The following is a 13,399-nucleotide window of genomic DNA, read 5'->3' as shown; positions in this document are numbered from 1 at the left end:
CGCATGGTTTAGGATGGATTACCCCTTGATTTCACCTTATTTACAAGAAACCCATCATATTTGGGTTGGGTTGGAAGGGCAATTTTGTCCTCTTGGTTTTGAGCGAATTCGGGGGTTGCCCTGCAGGTTTTTATTTGTTGTCCTTCAATGAGGGTTTTGGGGGGATGGAAGCTCTGACAAAGAGAGGAAGAAAGAGAGAGAGAGACGGAGAGAGACAGAGAGAGACAGAGATCGAGATAGATGGCGATGGAAAGAGAGTGAGGGGGAGGGGTATGGGTGATGGATTTCAGAAGTGGGAGAGTGGGGATGGTCAGAGAAAACCATACGGGTCGTCCTAATCTATCGCTACATGCCTGGATTTCCAAAGATAAATTCCTTTTTTTAATTCGTTTTTTTACTGTCAGCTTAGATTGTCATCGTTTCTACCTTTTTGTGGTGGATTATTTTCGATTTTTTTAGTGTGTTAGGTCAGGTTTTGGGGGATTCATCAGAGATGTTAATTTCCCTTATTTGTTTTGTTTTCTCTCATTTTGGACATTCATCTCTCTTTTTGTCTGTTTGTTCTCTGTTTTAAGGTCGGTTGCTTTTTTTTTTTTGGGTTTTTTTGTGTGGCTTTTTATTTATTTTTCCAGGTTATAGATCTGATGGTTTTTTGTATACCAATCTTGGTTTCGTTTTTCCTCGAAAATTGTTTTTATCTGATTGTGGGTTCGTGGGTTTTAATTTCTTTTGTTTGTTTCAGGTTGCAAAGTAGGAGGTTCTGACCTAAGGGTTCAGTTCAAGGTATTATTATTATTATTTTTAGTTCTTATAGTTTAATTTTTCGAACTGATGTGATGATTTGGTTGTGAAATGTGGGATATCTGTTAGGTTTATGTTGCCTATGTGATGTTCTCTGTTTTTATTGCTAGGTAGAGATTCCATATACTCTAGGTCTCTAGAAAACACCTCTTTAGTTCCACGAGAGGAACTAAATAACACATTTTTCCTGAATCCCATAAGCCTGCAAGAAGCAAAACAAGCTAAGAGTCATTTATACAATATAAACAAATGAACTCTGTTCGAATTCTTACTCTTATTCTCTTTATTTTTTGGCTGTTTATTTTGGACTCCCATCGCGGCGTCATCATTTTGGTATGCATATGTGGTTCTTGGTTTGAAGAACAAAAGTTACCTTTGTTTGAAATTGCAATTTAGTTGTTGTATGTGTCTGTGCGAGTGTTTTGTGAATTTGATTTTAGGACTAAAGTTATATTGGTTTTGAAATAGTCTTTGAAGATGATTGTGTTATTATATAAACTGTATATAATTTGGATATGATGAGAAAACTAATTAAACTGAATCTTGGTAATGATTTAGTTCTTGAGAATTTGTCGAAAAACAAAGTTTAAATAGGAAGAACATCATCCTTACCAGATAAGTCATTCATAACATTTTGAGCATCTTAAAAAAGTAAATGAGAGTATGACGCGATTCAATATAGTTACAAATTGACTAACTGTTCAAGGTTGAGGTTGAGCTCTAAACTATTGACTCTTTAAAAGAAAATTAAAAATTTAATGTCATTATATCAAGCTGTTACCTAAGTTCTCTCATCCTAATCCCTTGCATTCAGTTACCAGTCCATCAGAAGCTACCATTCAGACTCACAATAGAGTATTAATAAAAATGAATTAACCCCATGCATTTCGTAGGATAACAGAAGTAAAAACTTAGTATCTAATTTAGTGTTCTATAGTTTGAGAACTAGGGTTTTGTTGCTTTAGAATCTTTATGGGTAGTTGTATTTACTCAGAGTTCTCATTTTTTTTTTTTTTGCTGGAACAAATTGCTTTATTTTAAGGTTAATTATTTACTTTCAGTTTTTTTATGAGCTTTGAATTATTGGAGCTCTAGACTGCAAATTATTTATCGTAGCTATTTTGAATGAAGCATAAAGGTATGGCCTTTTAGGTGATGGTGGTTAATTAGTTACTTTCAGTTTTTTTTTATGAGCTTTGAATTACTGGACCTTTGGACTGCAAATTGTTTATGGTGGCTATTTTGAATGAAGCATAAACGTGTGGCCTTTTAGGTGATGGTTGTTTTAGTATAACTATAAGCAGCATAACTATATTACCTGCTACTAACTGAGAGAGTGCACCTGCAATTCAAGCCCTTAACGTGTTCTTTATTTATTTTTAATTGAAAATCATGTTTTCGTACCCTATGTTTCCACCTTTAATTAAGGAAGTGGTGAGATGTTGGATCGTCTATTGATGTGTTATCTGATTCAGTGTCTGGGTGATGCCTTAATCAATTGTGGCTCCTACTTATTGTTCACATGTTCTCGAGCATATATCAATAAATCTTTGAAAGGAAAAAAACATTTTCTTTGGTACCTGTACACAGTTGAACTTTTTTTTTCATAACTTTTTCGGGTGGTTCTTTTCTGTGATTTCAGAAATTGAGGATCCATTTGAAAGACAGTAGTACCGATAAACACTTGGACACCTATATATATGTAAGTTATTGTAAATATGTTAGTCATTGTAAATGTGGTTGTGAATAGATTTTCACATGTATGTAAATATGTTAGTCATTGCCGTTTTTGGTCTTTTTCACTGAAATTGTTTTGGTCCCTGCCACTAAACTCTGATTTCTGCTATTAATTGCTGCTGAAATGTGACTTTTGCTATTAAATTTTTTCCCTTCATATTTATGCTACTTTTGGATTCCATTCGAATTAAATAATGTAGTTAATCTTCGTATGAATACTCTCTGCAACAATAATTAGGGATTTCAGTTTAAATTATTACTGACTTGTTCTTGATCTGGCATTGAATCTTTCTTAATTTGGACTGCAAGTGGTTCTAACACGGAGGAGAATCTGCAAGAGGTTATGATCTTGCTGCACTTAAGTACAGCTGTTCTTCAACTCATATAAACTTTTTGGTAGGGTTTCAACTGTTAAGAGTTTTATGATTTTGTAAAAGCTTTTTAGCAGCAGAAGCTTGGTCTTTTGTAGTTGCGTTATTACACTATACAACTTGAGTTGGTATGGGTTTCTTGCTAACTGATATCACTTAGGAATTCTAAAAGCAGTTGCATTTTACAATATACAACTTTATTTAGTATCAGTTTCTTAATTAGTGGCATGTGAATTCTTAATTTAATTTTGGAAGGAGATGCATTTAAAGTTGGTGCTATGTGATGAAGTTAGCATTATGTTTTTTATTATATACTGGTGGTGAACATTTTTAGCATATTGGTTGAGAAAGATTTTTTATTTTCTATAAAATAAATCTTCATTCTCACCATGTTGTTGATGTTTTTTGTAATTTGAGTTTATAGTGCTTCTAAATGCTGTTTTAATTTTAGGAATTTGAATAATTGTTTTAATTTCGGTTAATGCAGGATTTGAAATTTGTGATGATCATTTTTGTATTTCTATAAATTTTGAGACAAAAAAGCATGTGAAAAAGCACATTAGTCTCTTGGTATAAATCACATTAGTCTTATTATGGCTAGGATAAAAAACCATGTGATAAACTGTGGCTTTTCAATTATTTTATTATGCATCTATATACCAGAGGTCCAATTAAGGCAAAAGAGAAATAGAACTGCCAGAAGCACAACTACATTGTCAGGTCTAAATCTTTTGGACACATTTAGGTTGATTTAGGAAAAGTTTAGGACAAAGATAAGTCTTTGTTCTTCAAAGATCAGAAAGGTGACAATGTAGTAAGGGTGTAAGAGTTTCCCAGGATGAAGCAAAAAGAGGAATTCATTCAGCATTTACACACTAAATTAGGCCAAGAGTGAAAACCAACCAGCAAAGATTATGGTAATTCACTAATTTAGACATAAACCATCTTTGAGAGTGATACTCACCCATTGTCGGGTTTCCTTGCGAGCATATTTCCTACCCAAATTTTCCCAAACTGTTCTCAAACCGTTGCATCGACATATCTTTCCAACTTCTAATAGTCTCTGGTGCTAGAACATCTTCTAACTTCATTCTAAACAAATATATTTATAAGTAAAGACATCTAAAGCAGGTAAGCAAACAGTTTAATGAAGAGGAAATTCAGAAGTAGAACTAAATAAACCATAGTCCAACTTTCGCATACCCTCCGATGTAATTTAATATCAAAAACTGTCTCCTGAATTCAAGTTTGCCTAGAAGTTCTAATTGTGCTTGCCCATCGTGTCTTAATTTGTGCTTCAAAAATAGATAGTTATCACAACCAAACAATTGATCACGATGATGCTTTTTGTAATTTGAGTTTATAGTGCTTCTAAATGCTATTTTAATTTAGGACTTTGAATAATTGTCTTCGGAGTAGGTTTTTCAAACTTCTAAATACTTATTTACTCTTTTCTTGATATCATTGATCCAACCAAACTAGGTTTTTGCATCATGTACTTTCATAAATATGATTGATTGATATATTGATTCTTTTTATTATTGATGTGATGAGATATTGCCTAGACACAACTACAAAATAAGGAGCTATTTTGCTCCTTATTTTGTAGTTGTTTTTGGTTTTTTTTAGTTTGTGACCCTTACTGTTTAAGGAAAATTTTGAGGTTTGTTGTTGTTACAGGGTTAGGGGTAACAGATTTGCTATGTTTGTGAATTTTAGAAATTTGGATACTTGGAAGGAACACTTGGAACTTTGGCTTTTTCAGGTATATTCATTTATAGCAATTTTGTAATTATGTTGTTAAAATTTTTATGCAGGCTTGGATTTTAAGGGGTCACCCTTTCTTTTTGGAATTTTCTTTATGGTGTTTGTTGTATATTGACTCTCGATGTCGGCTTAATAGAGTAGCAATGTAAATTAAATTGCTTATTTTATGGATCAATTCACCCATCTCTTACTTTTTCTTTCATTTGGAGATAATTGTGTAAATGTGTGTTTTTGTGAGCGTTACTCATGTAAAACATGCGTTCTCAGACTTGCTACATTTATGAATGCAATTGTATTGTTGTAGCATTTTTAGTTAATTTTCTATGAATATTATTCATGGTCTGAAAACCCATAGCAAAGTGCGGGCATTCTTGCTAGTATTTACTAAAGTTCAATAAAAATCAATTAATCATTCTATGCATGCTTATCAATTATTGTTGCTAAGTTTGTATGTATGAATAGTTGCTTTAAGTTTTGATGTGCAAAGTTCTACAGAATGAAAGCGTTCTACGGTACCATCTGGGTTGCAATGCTGGAGGCATAAAATTTTCACCGGTGGGCAAGTTTAAGGACTTAAATCTTCATACATAATGAAACTTGACCCTGTATTTTTCATAGTATCATCTAGCTTAAGAAAATTTTCACAAGGGAGTGTTAAAATTCAAACGAATCCAAAATTGTACATGTACAAGAAGTGATGACACTAGTAGAAAAAACTATTTGCGTGACCAAACTTTATGCGATGAAAGGAAACTCGTTGTGCAAAATAGGTTAGCGTGACAAATATACAATTTCGTCACGCAACTTCATCAAAAATAATTTAATGGGACAAACAACTTGCGCGATGCAATCTTTCATCACGCAAAACCACTTTGCACGACAAAAAAAAACCCTTCGTCGCGCAAAGGAAACGTGCGGATGCCTGTATTTTGGCACCAAAAATAGATACAGCATGTGTTACTTTGTGAGACCAATATTTCATCACGCAAAGGTTCACACATTTACTAGAATGTCAGTTGTTTAGTCAAAGTGTTGAATGTGGTATTTACTCTATGGTTTTGAGCAACGAAGGTTTCGTCACGCAAAGAAGCCAGAATTCCTTTCAATTGATAGTTTTGCTCAGTTTCAACACAATTCAATCTGAAAACTCATTACCTTCACCGAATTATTATTCCAATTTTTTTTGTACGCGATGGCAAACTCTGGTGGTCCTTCGTCAAAGAGAGTTCAAGGTGAGGATTCTAAGAAAGGTAATACGTATTAAATTTTGTTGGTTATGTAAATTAATTAAATATTTAAGTAGCCTAATATAAGTTTTTATTTTGTTGGTAGACAAGAAAAAGAAGAGAGTTGTGACATGCGTTCAATACACCTCTTCTGCTAAGAGCCGCTACTAAATCACTTATGCAGAATCAGTAGGATATGGTGAACAAGTTTAGGGGCGACATCGGGGTATTGGTGCGTGATAGATGCAGAGTGAATTAGGAGTCTTGGAGAGATGTCCCCAAGGAGATAAAGATGGTCATGATCGATGTGTTAGCAGTACGTGTAAATTATTAATTTGTTAAATAATAATTTAGTTCTTTAGATAAAATATAATAGTGATATGTATAATTTATTTATTTTTGCATATCAACCTGATTGGGACATTGACAAAAGTGACGCAAATCTGATAAAGTGCATTGACGTTGTGTTCAATTATCATTTCCGGGAGTTGAAGTTTGATGTTGAATGTGACACAGAGTGATACGGAGTTGCTGGACCAGTAGATGATTAGAATAGTTTTTTTTTATTAGTCTATTTATGGTTTATTAAATAATGACACTGAATTATTATTAATTTTGACTGTATTTATTTTGTTTCGTCTCGAGAACATATTTCCAAAATAATATAATATTGACATTAGTATTTTGAGAAACTATTTTTGAGACGGAATAAAATAAATATTTCTGATCGTCACGCAAGGATTTACGCAACAAAATATTTGTTGCTAAAACCTTTGAGGGACGAGGTTTCATCGTGCAAAAACACTGTAAAACGGTTGGTTAGCGTTTGTTGTGAAAATCAAACATTAATCAGTTGCACCACGACATTGTCTAAGTCCTCTGCAAGTTCGAACAAATATTTTCTCCAGCTTTCTTCACACGTATGATCCATGTTATGGTTCACTTGCAGGATGAGGCATTGCTTGCTGGACCAGTTAACTATCGATGGATGTATCCAACAGAAAGGTATAAACTCGTTATTCAAATGTTTATTCATCGTCATACAACGTGTTTATCTAATTTATTTGTTAACGGTGTTTGTATTTTTTCAGGCTTCTGGAGACCAAAAAAAAGTGTATGAAAAAGGGCCAAGCTTGAATGATCCATTGTAAAGGCTTGGGTCTCATACGAGTCCCTTACATTTTGTGAAATGTATCTAAAAGATGTTCTAACGGCTTTTAAATGTTCTCAGTGCAATAATGACAGGGGTCTGCAAAAGAGAAATTTTCTTTTTTTGCCTAAGTCGCACAACCTTTTGGCGAGCCTGTTCAAGGGGAGGCATTTACCAAAAAGGACATGGAGGTTGTGCATTGGTTCATACTAGACAATTGTGACGAGACAATGATTTACCTAGATGAGCATGAACAAATGATGATGCGGGAGTATCCTTCACATCTATATGCGAAGAAGCACCATGAATTCTTTCCTCGTTGGTTTCTGATAGGAGCATATTCGTGCGACTTAAATGGCTTGTTCTCGTACATTTACGTTATGTTTCTTTAGTTATTTTAGTCCTTTATGCTTCTTTTGTGTGTTTTCAGGATAATAAGACGTGTTTGACGAAATGATGCATTGTGGAGTGTTTTGGAGCACTATTGGGCTAAGGATGGATAGCTTATACTTGGAGCCCAAGTGTTGGATGAAATTGAAGGCCTTGTATGCACTTGAGGACACAAAACAATGGCCCTAACCCAATCACATAACACCTTGCCATGGGCTTAACACAAACACCATTCCTTGCCATGCAAGGGGGAGTAATTTGGGTCCATTTCATGCACTTAAACCTAGCCCAATTACACACCAATTTCAGCCACATGAACACAAACCCATTCTTTGCCGTGGCCCTTGCAAATCCATCCCATTTTCAGCCATTACACTTCATCATTGCAGCCATCATTCATCCTAGTTGTCAATCACATACTCTCCCTTTGCATTCACATGCATCCACTTCATCATTGCAGCCAAAACACATTCATTTTCAGCCATTGCACATGCATCTTCAAATAAATTAGCACATGCACATTCACCCATTGATTCCCATTCACCTTTGTGCCGTGACTTCCCCTTTGTTCCCACCAATCACATGCATCATCATCATTCAACCAAATCAGCCACATGCAACTCTTCATCATTCACACACCATCACACAAATCCAAACCGTGGTTTTCACATTCATTTCAACCAGAAAACCAAGCCTAACCCGTGCATTCCCCCTAATTCCAGCACCTACACATCTTGCCACATGCTTTCCAACTTTCCCCTTCATGATTGCAGCTTTCCAAGCTTTCCCCCTTCATCATTAAGCCACATTCACTCCCATTTCTCTCCCTTTAACAGCCCTAACCCGTGCATAATTAAAGTACACCATTCAACATACACATGCACCCAAAACACATCCATGTCGTGGCCTACCTTCCATTTCCAGCTTTCACATGCTTTCCTAGCTGTTTTTCCACCACATTCCAGCCACATAAATGCTTAAACAAACAGCCATATACACCTCCATTCCTCCTATAAAAACCCTTGCATTCCCATTACATAAACACATCTCATTTTCATACACAAGATACCACAAACACATCCAATCTTCCCTCATTGTCGTGAGCTCCCATTCCCTTATATTTCCATTCAACACAGAAATTCCATTCACAACACAACACACAACACAAACACTTCCCCTTTGCCGCAAATCCCCTTCCATTTCTACACAATCTCTTCTCGGCTTCATTCCATTTCATACACTCTCCCATTCGCAGAAACCATTCAACCTTAGCCGCTCCACCTTCATTTACAACACACTTGGAGCACCAACACCGAAGGCAACTCTTAAGGGATTTCGACATCAGTTTTGCTTCAAGGGTTCTTTCTCCTTAATTCTATGTTCATTCATGTTGTATATTTTTATATTAAACATTCTGTAAACATGAAGTGTAACTAATTTCTTTCTAGGGATTCGATGTAGCCTTGCAAGATTGCCATGTAGTTATTTCAGAATGCTCAGTTGATCCATCTATTTCTTGTTTCATTCTCTGATTTAATTGTGACTTTGTGTGTTGATTTTAATGTTTGATCACCATTTGATTTAACCACAGGTTGTTTAGCCAAGAGTAAAGCACACATCATGCATACTCTTGGTGGATATGTGAATGAATGAAGGGAATGCTTTGCAAACAACCTGCCGAGTGTTTCCTTTGGTTTTATGAAAGTTTCTTGTGCGTGTCATGTTCTTGATTAGGGACCAAAGTTGCACATCACACTTAGGTTCATGATTAGGAACATTTGATCAAGTCCACACATCATATGGTTGATCATATCTAAGTGAAACAAACCCAAGAAATAGGTAGATGGATGAGTATAATCTGATTCAACAAGCATGAACTTGGCTTAGCAATGGTGAAACCGAATCCCTAGCTTCATCTCCATTTGTGCTATCTCATTTTATTAGTTGTTGATTCATTTATTTGTGTCTACTTCATTTTCTTGTGCTTTCAAGTTACAACAACAAATCTGCCTAAGTTGATTAGTTTTATTTCTCTTATAGAGTTCTTACAAAACAAGTAGTTGTATAGGTCCAATTAGTCCCTGTGGATTCGACACCCTTACTTGTGCCATTATACTAAACATATTCTAGCACGAAGAAGGAAATCATCAATCAAAATGGCGCCGTTGCCGGGGACTGATTTCAGTCCCTTATAATTGCTTGTTTTGATATTAGACCTTGTTCTTTTCATTTTAAGTAGATTTCTGATTTTTTTTATCTTGTTTCAGGTAGTATATGTCAAATAGACTTGCTGAATTAGGCCAAAGAATTGAACGGTTAAAGGGCAACACTTTGGAAAGCTTTGTGCCAACAAGTTCCTCCATTGTCCGTGAACAAGAGGAAGGGAAACCGTCTAATCCAACAAGTGAAGGATCTGAGCACTTTAATTGGGAAAGAGAAGAAGAGATGGCGGGCAACCAAGATGATCTTCGAGCTTTGGAGGATTTTGCTCAACCAATCATACCAAATTCACCTTCATGCATCTTGCTGCCCACAGAAGCTAGAAACTATGATCTTAAATCTTCACATTTCCATATGTTTCTTTCTTTTTATGGCTTACCTAATGAAGATCCTTTAGCTCATATTAAAGAATTTTACAATGTTGTGAGTGGTTTACCTTTACAGGGAGTAAGTGAAGCAAATCTGAGGATGAGAGTGTTCCCTTACACCTTGAAAGATAGGGCCAAGGGTTGGTTAATGACTCTAGTACCTGGTTCACTCACCACATGGGATGCCGTGGCTAAGAAGTTTTTGGAAAAGTTCTTTTCCACTCAAAAGACAGCCACATTAAGGGGACAAATCTTCAACTTCAAACAAGATGATGGAGAACCTTTCAATGAGTGTTGGGAGCGCTTTAAAGGCCTTTTGTTGCAATGTCCACACCATGGGTTACCTCTTCACTTACAAATGCAAATTTTCTATGATGGACTAACCCAAACATGTCAATCAACTGTTGATAATGCAGCAGGTGGAGCTTTGAAGAAAAAGAATTCTCAAGAGTCATATAACATTTATGAGATGTTGGGATCTAATGCTCAACACAAAGATGTAAGGGGTAAGAGAGTTGGAGTATATGAAACAAGCTCTAATCATGATCTTTCTTTGCAGGTAGCTAACATAGAAAAGAAGCTTGAATCCATGCTCAACATGGTGCCAAAAGCAAGTGAAGTGTGTGCCATTTGCAACATACCAAGCCACCTTACTCATCAATGTCCATCTAGGGAGGCTTACCCCGAGTATGTCCAAGAGCAAGTGAACCTCATGAATTCTTACAATCAAAGGCCAAGGAATGATGTGTATTCCAATACATATAACCCAAGTTGGAGAGATCATCCCAATCTTTCGTGGTAGAACAACAATCAATTCCAAAACTTCCAACCAAAACCTACTCTTGAGGATACGGTTAAATTGTTAGCCCAAAATACCTTGCAATTCCAACAAACCACCAATAGCACTCTCCAGCAACATTTGGCGGCTCTAACCAAAATGGAGACACAATTGGGGCAGATTGCAGATGCCTTGAGCCAAAGAGAGGTTGGAAAGTTTCCAAGCCAACCCGTGATACTCCAAAGGAACCAAGAGCAAGCCAAAGCAATCACTACACTTAAAAGTGGTAAGGTTATCAATAATAGAGTTGGCAATGAAGTTACTAATGAATCTGATCATGTGAATGCAGGGGTTACTCAAGGAGAAACTGAGAAACCAAATGAGGAACCAAGCCATGCTACTCCCTCGTTTGAAGCACCAAATCTTCACAAGGCCGAGAAACCTTACACTCCACCAATACCATTCCCTGGAAGACTTGCCAAGAGCAAGCAGGATAAGTCATTTAAGGAGATTTTTGATATTCTAAGTAAGGTGAATGTTAACTTACCTTTGCTTGATGTCATTAGGAACATGCCAGCTTATGGGAAGTTCTTCAAAGAGTTAAACAACTACAAAAGGAAGTATGGACCACATGAGAAAGTAGTGGTGTCCGAGAATGTAAGTGCCGTGTTGCAAAGAAAACTTCCACCAAAGCTCAAGGATCCATGAAGTTTTTCTATCAACATCACCATAGGGGACAAGAAGGTAGAGAAGGCGATGCTTGACTTAGGTGCTAGCATCAACTTAATGCCTTATTCCGTGTACCTTCAACTAGGTTTGGGGGAATTGAAAGCCACCACCATCTCATTACAACTTGCGGACAGATCCGTGAAATATCCAAGAGGTATAGTAGAGGATATTCTAGTTCAAATTGATAAACTAATCTTGCCTGCGGATTTTGTAGTGTTGGACATGGAAGAAGCTCCTATACATGACCGAGAGTTGCCTATTTTGCTTGGGAGACCGTTTATGGCCACGGCCAAGACCATCATTGATGTGCAAAATGGACTCCTCACTATGACAGTGCTAGGAAAGACCGTTCAATTCAAAGTGTTTGAGTCTCTTTCACATCCTTCTTCATCTCTTGATTGTTATGCCATTGATGTGCTTGATTCGCTTGTTTTCTCTAAGTTCTTGCAGGCACAATCTAATGAACCATTACAAACTGTTTTGAGTCAATCTCAAGATGAGTTTGATGAAGAAGATGCACTCATGGAAGAGGTAGCTGCCTTGGAAGCATTGGCACCGTATCCTTTGAATATTTTACCTCTTTTAGAGCCTTTAGAACCATCGAGGTCACATTTAACCCCTTCCACTGTTAAGGCACCAAAACTTGAACTTAAACCACTTCCACCACATCTAAAGTATGCATATCTAGCTGAATTTGAAACTCTTCCAGTTATCATAACTTCTGACCTCACCCCAAATGAAGAAGATAAACTAATTAGGGTGTTAAAAGAGTTCAAATCAGTTATTGGTTGGTCTATTGTAGATATCAAGGGAATAAGCCCTACCATGTGCATGCATAGGATTCTTTTGGAAGAAGGAGCAAAGTCAACCCGTGAACCACAAAGGAGGCTCAATCCACACATGAAGGAAGTTGTGAGGAATGAAGTGTTGAAGTTGTTAGATGTGGGGATCATATATCCCATTTCTGATAGCAAATGGGTGAGTGTTATTCAGGTGGTACCTAAGAAGGTGGGAATCACGGTGATGAAGAATGAAAACAAAGAGCTTGTGCCCACAAAGCCCACGGCTAGTTGGCGTGTTTGCACCGATTACAGGAAGTTGAATTCTAGCACTAGAAAAGATTACTTTCCTATGCCTTTCATAGATCAAATGCTTGAGAGATTGGCAGGTTACTCACACTATTGTTTTCTTGATGGTTACTCAGGTTACAATCAAATTGCAATTGCTCCGGAGGATCAAGAGAAAACTACCTTTACTTGCCCGTTTGGCACATTTGCATATAGGAGAATGCCTTTTGGACTTTGCAATGCTCCAGCAACATTCCAAATATGCATGTTGGCAATCTTTTCTGACATGGTAGAAAGATTCATTGAGGTATTTATGGATGACTTTTCAGTGTTTGGTTCCTCTTTTGATGAATGTCTTAACCATCTCTCTTTAGTACTTCAAAGATGTCAGGAAACAAATTTGGTTCTCAATTGGGAAAAGTGCCAATTTATGGTGAAACAAGGAATTGTGTTGGGGCATGTAATCTCTAGCCAAGGAATGGAGGTGGACAAAGCCAAAATTGACATCATCACCAATATGGCAGCTCCCACAACCGTTAAGGGAGTAAGAAGTTTTTTGGGCCATGCAGGTTTTTATCGTCGTTTCATTAAGAACTTTTCAATGATCACTCGTCCATTATGCAATCTGTTAGCTAAAGATGTTGTATTTCATTTTGATAAAGCTTGTATGGATGCATTCAATACTTTGAAACATGAATTAACCTCGGCCCCTATTATTATGGCACCAGATTGGTCTTTACCTTTTGAATTAATGTGTGATGTCTCTGACTATGCTATTGGTGCAGTTTTAGGGCA

General features: G+C 36.6%; 1 non-coding gene across 1 annotated transcript; it reads right to left on the bottom strand.

The window, feature by feature from the left end:
- Window positions 1-10,261: 10,261 nt before the first annotated feature.
- Window positions 10,262-10,372, bottom strand: LOC148697082 (small nucleolar RNA R71). The gene has a single exon (XR_015963230.1). It is a non-coding gene; the product is annotated as a small nucleolar RNA R71 (small nucleolar RNA).
- Window positions 10,373-13,399: the final 3,027 nt, after the last annotated feature.

The sequence above is a fragment of the Pyrus communis genome, chromosome 5 (assembly GCF_041283825.1).
Source record: "Pyrus communis isolate YQ-2024b chromosome 5, ASM4128382v1, whole genome shotgun sequence".
Lineage (NCBI taxonomy): Eukaryota > Viridiplantae > Streptophyta > Magnoliopsida > Rosales > Rosaceae > Pyrus > Pyrus communis.
This window is presented reverse-complemented; position numbering and strand designations above follow the sequence as displayed.